A 10,000-nucleotide genomic window follows, 5' to 3' on the forward strand; every position below is an offset into this window, starting at 1 on the left:
CGAGGAAAGTAAGGGGTTTGTGGTCGGTGTAAATGAAGACACGTGCAGCACCTTCCAGATATGGACGAAAATGAAGAACAGTGGCAACAAGACTATACAATTCTTTCTCGATGGTAGGCCATCCTAGTTGAGCGCCTTTGAAGGCTCTCGAGTAATAAGATACTGGCAGCAGGTGTTCCAACAAAGGAGGAAAAGTGCTGGTCCCATTGATTTCTTGCAGTAGGACACCACCAAATCCAGTATTGCAAGCATCGACCTGTATAAAAAAGGTTTAGTAAGATTAGGAGCTTGCAACAAAGGAGATGAAGTCATGAATAACTTGTAGCTGCCGGAAGGCCATATCGTGATCCTGTGTCCAGTGAAACCTTACTTTGCTGGATGTCAAGACATGTAGAGGAGAAGTTATGATGGCAAAATTAGGACAAAACTTTGAATAATATGACACCATACCTAAGAAAGTTTTGAGTTCTTTTTTATCACTAGGAGTGGGAAATGAAGTTATAGCCTTTACATTAGTATCCTTGGGTAATTTGGAGCCACTGCCAATGACATGTCCTAGGTATGTAACTTTTGCCCTACCAAATGAACTCTTGGCTAAATTAATAACTAGGTTAGCTTCCAGGAGTCTTTTGAAGAGTTCTTTTAAGATCTTGAGATGTTCGTCCCAGGAGATACTAGCAATTACGATGTCATCCAAATAGACATACACACCCTCCAAACCATGTGTAACTTTATGGACCATCCTTTGGAATGTAGCTGGAGCATGAGTCATCCCAAATGGCAAAACTCTGTATTCAAAGAGACTAAAAGGTGTTATAAAGGCATATATCTCTCTTGTCCTATCTTTTAATTTAATTTGATAATAACCCTTCAAGAGATCAATCTGGGTAAGGTATTTAGAATTACTCACAGAGTCAATAATATCTGCAATTCTAGGTAATGGATAAGCATCCTTGACTGTTACAGAATTAACCCTTCTATAATCCGTACACATACGATAGGAATTGTTAGGCTTTTTTAACTAAAATACAAGGCGATGCCCAGGGAGACTTACTTGGTGCAGCCAAATCTAGTTTGAGTAAATACTCAACCTCGGCCTTCAAGGCTGGTAATAAACGATGGGACACCCGATAAAAAGGTTGACGAACGGGATTGGCGTTTGGTTCTAGCACAATATCATGTTGCACCAAGGTACAGCAACCAGGAGTGTCTGAACATATTGCAGGATAAGACTTCAGAACAGCCTCTAATTCTTCCCTTTCCACCTTAGGAAGATAACCAAGATACTGTGAAAGCAAAGAAAGAATCTGTGAATTACTAGCCTCTTTCCATGACAAAATATGATTATGAGCCAAAGTTTCTTCTTCGTCTGGCTCAAGAGAAGCTAAAAGTTTATCATTATCAACTGCCTCGGGTACTAGGTTTTTCTGGGTAGGAGAAGTCTCGATGGGAGTAGCTATCCTTGAGTTGTGAGTGGAGTGATCAGTCTCTCTACATATCAGGTGAACTACCTGTGGAGAAATCTTTGCAGATTGGTATGGTTTTATAAGATTAATGTGCACTAACTGGATAGGCTTCCTTTTATCTGGAGTTTCAATTGCATAAGTTGTTTTAGAGACCCTTTTAGTGATTTTATACGGACCCATAAATTTTTCTCTCAATGGAGCTCCTGGAACTGGTCGATATACAAGTACATCATCTCCTACTTTGAAAGTTCTAATTTTGGCCTTTTTATCGTAATGGCTTTTCATTCGAATCTGACTGTTAGTTAAATTCAGATTGGCAAATTCATAAACATGGTCAAATTTAACCTTAAGAGTTTGAAGGTATTGCGGAATATTTGCTGGTCTTTGTAAGTACCTCTTAGGATGTTTTCTTTTACCATACTAAGGTTTGTCCTAGGTCTGCGGCCTAACATCATCTCGAAGGGAGAAATTCCAGTCGATTCATTAGGTGTACTCCTAAGTACATACATAAGCAGATCCAGGTCTTCATCCCAGGAGGTTTTTAATGGTCTGGTGTACTCGTTCGAGGGCTCCATTAGTCTGAGGGTGATAAGCTGAAGCAAAAATAGGGGAGATTTTTAACTGCTTTAAAGTTTGCTTAAACAAATCACTAGTGAAGTTTGTCCCCTGATCACACTGAAGCTCTTTTGGAAAACCAAAAATGGTGAATATTTAAGAAGATTAACAATAATTGTTCTAGCAGATATGTTTTTTATAGGTACGGCTAAAGGAAATCTAGTAGTTGGACACAACAAGGTTAAAATGTACTCCTTCTGTTTTTTAGTTTTGGGAAGTAGACCAACACAATCTACAATTACCTTTTCAAAAGGAGAATTAGGTACTGTAATAGGAACTAATGGTGCTGGAGGTATTTTCTGATTTGGTTTACCAGTTACCTGGAAGGGATGGCAAGATTCTATGTGGTGCTTAACATCAGCTTTCACACCAGGCCAGTAGTAATCGTCCAGCAAACGCTTATAGAATTTGGAAATGCCTAGATGAGACTCTGCTGAATGAGCAAGATCCAATAAGGCTGCACGAAGATTAGAAGGAACTACAAGCTGGTAACTATCATGCCAGGAATTTTGTCCTGCAATCTTCAAAGGTCTATAACGTCTCATAAGGATGTTATTATCAAGGTAAAAATATGGTAACTTACTTTCATCAACGTCATCTTTTACTTTATCAAAGTATTCTTTTAAACTATCATCAGACCTTTGATACTCTACAAATTCATCTGAGGGAATATCAACAAGATCAGCAAGGACTTTTTCACCTAAGGTACTTTGATCCACCTTACCTGTGTGTTCAGTGTCTCCAGAAGTTGAGGTTGTAGACCTGGTGACTACTTGGCAGGGAAGCTCTACCACCGGAGAAAACTCTTTGCAAGCTTTTTCGATCACTACTTCAGGCTGCGTAATGATAAGACTAGGAGTACCGTTAGTTTGAGCCAAGTCATTACCAAGTATCATGTCTATGTTCTTGCAAGGCAGGTCAGAATCCAACAAGGTGACATTAGTTGAACCTTTAAAATAAGGACAATCAATAGAAATCTGTACAATAGGTAAAACCTTTTGACAAGTCAAATCTGACACAGTTACATACTGATCTGTTGGTTTAGCTAAATCTTTTAACTTTGAGCTAATGATAGTTTGAGATGACCCTGTATCTCTCAAAATTTGCACGGGAATATCATTTACTTTACCAGGATATGTAAATGCTGTAAAGTCTGATAGAGGTTGAGCACAGTGAAGAGTAGTTTTATTTGCAGTATCCCCTGATATAGGTCCTTGAGAAAAAGCATTAGGAGAAGCCTTACCATGAGATGCTTTGCATTTGGGACTAGGACAGTCTTTAATATGATGACCTTCTTTCTTACAAAAAGTACAAACCTGGGGGGGGGGGGGGAAGATGAAGGCGAGGACGAATGTTGTTTAAGTTTATGAATGAGATGGTAATCATCAGCTAATAGGGCAGCCCTTTTTCCATCTTTTTCTTGTTTTTCTCCAATAAACATTGCCACATTAGCTGGAGCCGCCTCAGGAATTCTTCTGAAACTATTAAATTCTTTAATTGTTCTAAAGTAGTTATTTGTTCCTTATCTATCCATTTATTAAACTGCTTCAACTTCAATGGGAAAAACTCTAGATAGGTTTGAGCTTGGTTCTTCAAAGTTTGGCTGAAGATTTGTCTATACCCTTCTGCTGTAACACTATAAGCATCTAATATGGCAGTTTTAAAGACTTCATAATCCCTTTCTTGGACAAGTTGTGCTGCCACATATGCAGCTTTTCCTTTGAAGGAGTTTCTGATTAAGAGAACATATTGGTCTCTAGGCCAGTTGAGAGACGTTGCAGTGTTTTCAAAAGTAATGAAAAAAACATCAGGATCTTTTTCATCGAAGACAGGCAGGAGTTTCCGTGCTTTACTAAGGTCAAAAGCATCAGGTAGCTGTTTTTCTGCCAACCTTTCTTCTATTCTTATGGCTGATAGTTCCTTTTCCAACAGAACTTTTTCTTTACGTTCTATTTCAAGTCTTCTTTGCTCAGTTTCTACTGCGGCATTTGCAGCTTCAAGCCTTTTTTGTTCAGCTTCTAGTGTTAACTGCTGCAGTTCAAGTTGGAGTTTCAATTTCACTATCTATGGGTAACAGTACGAGCAGCACCTCGTTCAAGTGTTAAAGGCCTTAAGGGAAGAGCCTCTTCTTCAGTTATGTTACCACTATTTATCAGGAAATCTAATATCTTTCCCAATAATTCAGCTTTCACCACAGCATGACCTACAGATATTCTTGCCCTTACAGCTATTTGGCGAAGCTGGTCCTTTTTAGCTTCCTGTAGTGTATTTAGGTGCTCCCTGGGTGCACCTAAAAATTTCTCAAGATCAAAAGGCATCTCTCAATACTGATAAAATGGAAAATATCACTGGAAATTATATTACTACTATCCACAAGCTTTAAGACTTAAAAACGTCAGGGCATTCATGGATTTATGGTGCGAAGCCACCCACAAACCACAGGAATTTCCTTAACCCTTAAGTCCTACAATGTTCAGAAATTCACTTAAATGAACAAGGCTTTAATAATCTATGCCAATCAGAAAACTTAGTTCACCAATAATGCACAACCACTAATAATCTTGAATAAAATATTCTTAATGAAGTAAATAATTTGAAGTACCAACAGTTACTTGAACAAGGAATAAACCTTTAAATATCCATCGAGGTGGAACGAAGTTCTTGACCACGTGGTCGTAACAATATGAAGCCGAAATCCTTTAAAGCGAAGGTCGTACCCTGAGTAAGAGGAACAGAAGTTCCTAAGGAAGGAATCTTTCAATTCCTTATGATGAGGTTTTGAATGCCTCGAAGCACCTCGAGAAGTTGGGGCGACTATGAAGATATCGATAAGCGATGGTAGTCAACAGAGTCGAAGGTTAAAAGAATGACGAATTCTAGGCTGCCATTACCCTGCCTGCACGTCCTCCAAAATCTCGATGTATGCTTAAGATGACGTGTAACAACACGACATTCTCTAGGTGACAGTGTGAGCGCGCTGGAGAACACTATCCGGTGGTGGTCAGTTATAAACTAGCAAAATATCACTAATACACTGCACTCATGTTGTCCTTCATTTTAGAGAAACAACAAAATGAATTTCACAATCCGTCAAGATCGAGCGTAAGCGTAACAAATACGAAAGTAGATCCCGGACACAGGCCCCCAATTTGTCACAACTTCAGCTTTCCACATGACTATTCATTCATAAATTCTCAGTAATGAGGGCAACACTTCATGTAGGTATAGTAGATATATTAGGAGAATGATCAAATTAAAGTTAAAATTAAACAAAGACTTTACTTATTTTAAATCACGTATAAATATATAACAAAATAATTAAAAATAAACACATAATAAACACTATAAACAACTGAAGAATTAGCCACCGGATAAAGAACTCAAAAGTATTAGCTTGAAAGAGCTTGGAAGTAAACATTTCCAAGGATTACATACGTAAAAATAACAAAAGGTAATTTCATCCATGCTGTCCGTTACGATCAGCAATCAATAGATGGCGCTAAAACTATACACAATAATAGATGTAATTAGAAATGCTAAATAATAATAGGAGAGTTATTATATATATATATATATATATATATATATATATATATATATATATATATATATATATATATATATATATATATATATATATATATATATATATATATATATATATATGATAAATTCAACAAAGCTTTTGATACACAAAAAAAAATTTAGTCCCCTTGATAGTATTTAATAATTCACGTATTAATATATATATATATATATATATATATATATATATATATATATATATATATATATATATATATATATTATATATATATATATATATATATATATATATATATATATATATATATATATATATATATATATATATATATATATATATATATATATATATATATATATATGTGTGTAAATATATATGGGTGTGTGTGCGTACATTTAAATCTGTTACCAACGGTTTTTGTTCTTCATTGTTTTCTATTCTTCCATTGGAATTCCATCTGGTATATTAATATATTAAAGGTAAGCGCTGGTAAAGCTAACATATATCTTTTATTGTTACTAAATCGAATTAGTTCACGCTAGATATATGTTTAAAAGTTCCCTGGAAAGGTCTAGTTTTCCCTTTGAATATGGCTGTCAATGGCATCCAAGGTGAGAATCTTTTTTGACAAAAATATACGACCCATTGACCGACTAATTTCCAATTGGAAAAGGAAATTCTAAATTGAAATCATATCATGAGGAACGTGTTGTCGCCAAGTGACAAGAGGAAAGCACAAGATCAGAAATGCTTATGAGAACTTGGGGAGGGTTTTTTATTTTTTTTCTTCTTCTTTTTTATCCGCAGTGCAATATTGATTGATTAATATGGAGATTTCTTGAATCCTGAAATCGAAGGTCATTGAAGCGAATATCATTTGTTATATGTAAACAATAAAAGGAAATTCAATTCAAAACCCTAAAAGCGCAGATGTCTTTCTAAAAGTTAAAAAAAAAAAAAAAATTCCAGAAGACCTGCTTCAGAAATAAATCTAACACCACTAAGGAGGAACCTGCAGAAAATCTATTCCTTAAGGTGCTAAAAACTGGGGCATTCGATCAACAAATGCCTCAATGTCAGGGCTACCAAACTGCCGTTGCAATATGGCTGGAGTTAGCCAGTCGTCAGAAACTTGTCTGACCAATCCAAAGACGACAAAGAGTACTCTCCCACTTTCCGGCCATCATATATTGAGTCCCTTTTCTAGAAATTTGGAAGGGATTTTACTCAGAGTCCCCTTTCTAAAAACGTCGAGGGGACATTACTCAGGGTCCACATTCATGGGAACATCACTGCATTTGTGAATGAAATATATGTAAATGCTTTCCTGATCCTATGCAAATATCAATGGATGACATTCAACTGGCCGAAGAAGCTGATTTTAATAGTCGCCTTGATACACATCATTCGTTTATAAATATTTTCTTGTCTCTTTTATTACTAGTGTACGCGACCTGTCCAAAATGATGGTTAAATATTTAGATAAATACACACACACAGATTCAACCCTTCCAGCACCTACATCCTTTTCCTAACTACTTCTTGGGTTAGCCCCTCTCATCAGGATATGACTACCCCTTCTCGCCCTCCTAAGGGACTGGGGGACACCGAGAGGTCTTACGTTTGGCAATGCCACTCTGTGTGACAGGAAAGATAGATAAATATATATATATATATATATATATATATATATATATATATATATATATATATATATATATATATATATATATATATATATATATATATATATATATATATATATATATATTTATATATATATACATATATATATATATATATATATATTTATATCTACAATCTCTAAGGACCCATTCCGTTACTATTAATGTCCATGTATTGTCTGCCGTTCTTATTATATGTTCTGCTCATGTCCATTTTTTTGTTTTTTATCAGAATATCCTCTACTTCAGTTTGCTCTCGTATCCATGTTGCTCTTTTTCTGTCTCTTAGTGTTATTCCCAGCATTATTCTTTTCATAGGTCTTTGAGTTGTAACTAGCTTATGCTCAAAGGCTTTATTAAGACTTCTAGTTTCTGATGCATAAGTTAATACTGGTAAGAACATCTCATTAAATACCTTTTTTTTTTTAGTGAAAGTGGCATTTTACTAGTCATAATATCTTTTTATATACCAAATGCTCTCCATCTCATACTTATCTTTCTTTTAATTTTAGTCTCTTGATCTTGAGAAAACCTTTATTGTCTGCCCTAAATACGCATATTCATTAACAAACTCCAGTGGCTCATCCATAACTATTATTTGTTTTCTGTGCATTTTCACTGATCATAAAACTTCCTCCAGACATGCTGCGAATAATTTAGGGGAGCCGAGGTCTCCCTATCTGACTCCTCTCTCAGTTGCAATTTTTTCACTATTTGCATGTAGTTTTAGGATTGCTGTACTTCCTCTATAGGTATCTTCAAGTATTTTAACATATGATTTTTCTACTTATTGTTCTTGAAGGGTCTTTATTACTGGTGATGTTTTCACATAATAAAAAAATATTTCATGGGGTAAATGCCATACATGGTGGTTGTAATTAGCAGAATAACCATATGGTCAGTTGTGAAATATCCATTTCTAAAGGCTGCCTGCTCTCTCAGTTGATTAACAGTTGATTAGAGTCTAGCTGTCTTTCTATTCAGTTTTATATGATCTTTGTAAATATTTTTATATATCACGGAGAGTAAACACATTGGATGGTAATTTTTCAGATCTTTTGTGTTTTCCTTTTTGTGAATTAGTATAAGGATAAAGTTTTCCCAAGCTCTAGGTATAAATCATTCTTGCAGACATTCGGTGTAGAATTCAGCCAGTCATACTACTATGAAATCTCTTCCATCTATTATTATATGATTTATTAGCCCATCTTCTCCTTCTACTTTGCCTCTTTTCATGCATCTTAAGACTTTCTTCACTTCTTCTGTTACGTTTGGTACCGGCTCAGGTGTTTCATTATTTCTATTATTGAAGTTATTTCTTATATCACTATTGTATAGCATTGTATAGAAATCGACTGTAATTTTTATTACTCCATCTCTATTGTGGATATTTCTATTTTCATCCTTTAGGACAAACATCTGTTGGCACCCTGTTCCAAGTCTTCTTTTCATTAATTTGATGTTCCTTCCTTTCTTTAGTGTTTCCTCAATTTTGGTCTGATGGTGTTTACGAATACCTTGGGTTTTAGTTCATCATTACCTCAGGTAAATCAATGTATTTGAGGGAGGGGCAGAGATGTCTCCCCGTATATGAGAGAGAGAGAGAGAGAGAGAGAGAGAGAGAGAGAGAGAGAGAGAGAGAGAGAGAGAGAGAGAGAGAGATAAATCTTACCTAAGTTTACTATATATCCCCTATGAATTCTATAGTATTATGTGTATTGTTGTTGGAAAATTGAATTTGTATTGGAGGTAATTTGCATTATTCAATAAGAAAATATATCGAATATAGTTTTTATTTTCTCAAAATATGGGATTTCTTGCAGAAACAAATAGATTGTGATTGCTCGTAATAATAAAAAGAAAAACATCCGAATTTAAGTTAAGGTGAACCGTGTCTATCTTTAACTTCTTAATCTAAAACATTGTTATAATCATTCACGAAACCTACAATAAAGCAGTAAGGATTTTATAATATCAGGTAATTTTCTTAGTTATTTTATAATTCACTATTTATGTAATATTCCTGATGAGGATTTCTGAGAATAACAGTTTGAAGACATTCCCTACAAGCATAAATTGAAACGAAGGTTTTTCACTAATTGCAATGACTTTAATTTCTCGAATTGATTTTCTTTGCTTTACAACATTAATCATTTTATGTCAAATTATATACTAATCGGTTTTTATTAAAATTTACTCACGATCAAACACTGAATTTCAACTCTAATAATAGTGGTCTATTTTACATTTCTACGGAAGTAAACAAGCTGTTTACGTTCCTGAGAATGTTAATTAATAAGTTAGAATTACATTGACGAGAATTTATTACATTCGAGAATTAATTACACTCCGTTTGAAGAGAATGTTTGTGATGAAACTGGGATTAATTTAGATGAACGAGGTTTGAATGACAGAATTTATGAGTCATTTCCAACATGTTCCTGACGAAGAGCTTAGGGATGAAATAGATATAGATCACAGGGATGATTGGTCGAGTATTTCCTGCTTGATTGGGGTGATTGGTCTCTGGAAGAGAGTGACTCATTTCCTTTTGCAAAGACTTGCAGTTATAATTATTATTATTATTATTATTATTATTATTATTATTATTATTACTATTATTATTATTATTATTATTATTATTTGCAAAGTTACAACCCTAGTTGGAAAAGCAGGGGCTCCAACGG

This window comes from Palaemon carinicauda, chromosome 10 (assembly GCF_036898095.1).
Source record: "Palaemon carinicauda isolate YSFRI2023 chromosome 10, ASM3689809v2, whole genome shotgun sequence".
Lineage (NCBI taxonomy): Eukaryota > Metazoa > Arthropoda > Malacostraca > Decapoda > Palaemonidae > Palaemon > Palaemon carinicauda.